We start from the raw sequence: 2,102 nt of genomic DNA on the forward strand, positions 1-2,102 counted from the left end.
CTAGATTAGCTTGGGTTGAGTCACGTAGACACATTCTACTAATATGGAACAGACCGATATCACATTAAAATCACTTAAAAATCATCATTCTACCAACAAATAAAAGAGAAAAGAACATGCTTATGCTTCTTCTCATATAACGCGATGATTTCCTAAAAGGTGTATCTAAAGTTTGGGATTGCCCAAAAGGTGCATTAAAAGTTGGGATTGCCTAAAAGATACATTTTATTTCAATTATATTCCTCTGACAATCTTTCATTCTCATTTTTCTAAATATTCGAGCCACATTTAAATAATAAAAAATAAAAAAAGCTTTTGTTGGTCCGGATGTACATAACCTTGACATCTCTCTACACAAGGAAAGCAAATATTCTAGAAATCTAATCATGGAAAAATCTCTCTTAGTGCGCCGAAAGTAATCTTTCTCTCTAGTTACCGAAAACCTCAGAAGTCAAAACCCTAGACATAGACCCTCTTGTTCAACTCTCATCACACGACAAGCGAGTTTGGGTTTTCGTCAAAACTATACTAGTCATCTCCCTCCTCTCTTATTGTATATGTATTCCTATTTCAAACAAAATGGCGCAAGAAGATGTTTCAACCTCTTGATCTTCTCCAAAGGTATAAATTTGATTTCTAATATAGTCCTCATCTCTTGCACATGTTTAGGGTTTTCCTTTTACACATTAACTTGCATTCTTTGATTTTGTATTAGTTTTAAGTGCTGGGACCTTTGACATCGGCTAGAGGAGGGAGGGGGTGAATAGTTGATTACTCACTTTAATCGCTTCCTGCAATTGTTAGTACGCAGTGGAATACAAAACAACTAACAAATAGAAAGATAAATCCAATGACACATCTGTTTATGTGATTCGGAGATAAATCTCCTACTCCACAGCTATCCGTAAAGTGGGTGATCCTGATCCGTTAGTGGATGACTCTCCGGAAAACTCCAACTAGCTCAAACCTCCTTTTCGATGGAGAAACCTCACCACAACCTTGATCCAAACATCCTTAGATCACAAGAGAAGTTTGGAGCACTTAGGAGACTTCTAATAGACTTTAACCAAGTCTATTTCATCAACCATGGCCAAGCACCCCGAGCTCTCTTAAATAAAGCTCGGGAGAAAACATAAGTTGTCTTTTCTGCCACCAGTCGACTGGTCCTTTAAGTGAAGCCGACCGTTGCACCCCAACAGTCGGCTACCAGTCAACTACTACAATGTATCAATAGATTACTACAGTGTACCAGTTGATTGCTACAGTAACTAGTCGGCTGCTACAGTACTGATATAGTAAATCCTAAACTTAGGATTTTACTTTGAGTACAATCTCTTATGCACTTGTCCTTTCTCGCACAACCTAGATCTAGCCTTCTAGCCTCCTCCATTAGCCTTACATCCCTCGGATGTCTCCCCATCCTTTATGCCTTGCCTTCTAGAGCTTCCATCGGCCTTGTCATCATTATCAGGTCTTCACTGCCAAGAGGCCGCCACTTCAGGACTTCATCCATTATTACCAAGTCACACTTGAATTATGTTGCCAAGACTACATGCTTGGACTTACACCGCCAAGATTCACACTTGGACTTTCCTCCTTTGCCAAGATCACACTTGAACTTTTCTTATTGTACCTGTATCCTGCACACTCATAATGTATATCAAATACAGCAATAAATCTAACTTAAAACTTTGTCCAACCATCAAAACCAAGGTCACATAGATTGCTCCAATAATCTTCCTCTTTTTGATATTTGGCAACCCGTTTAAGTTTGGGAAACATAAATTCAATAACAATATAAATAAACATGCAAATCAGCTAATGCATAAACATGGAACCTAACCCTAGGCTCCCCCTTCACCTAAGCTCCCCTAGAGCTAGGTTTCCCGTAAAGATTAACTTCTTCCTCTTTGCCAATAAATGAGCAATTGATCCCTCTTCATCTAGGCTCTCCCTTGAGCTAGGATTTCCCGCAAAGGTATGTAGGTTTCCCACTTAAACCCAACACTTCTCCCTATTGTCACACATCAAAAAGAGCTCCAGTAATATCCCAATTATTGGACTTTTTGACCTCTAATGACCACAATTATCATATATTAACC

Source organism: Zingiber officinale, chromosome 8B (genome assembly GCF_018446385.1).
Source record: "Zingiber officinale cultivar Zhangliang chromosome 8B, Zo_v1.1, whole genome shotgun sequence".
NCBI classification, from domain to species: domain Eukaryota; kingdom Viridiplantae; phylum Streptophyta; class Magnoliopsida; order Zingiberales; family Zingiberaceae; genus Zingiber; species Zingiber officinale.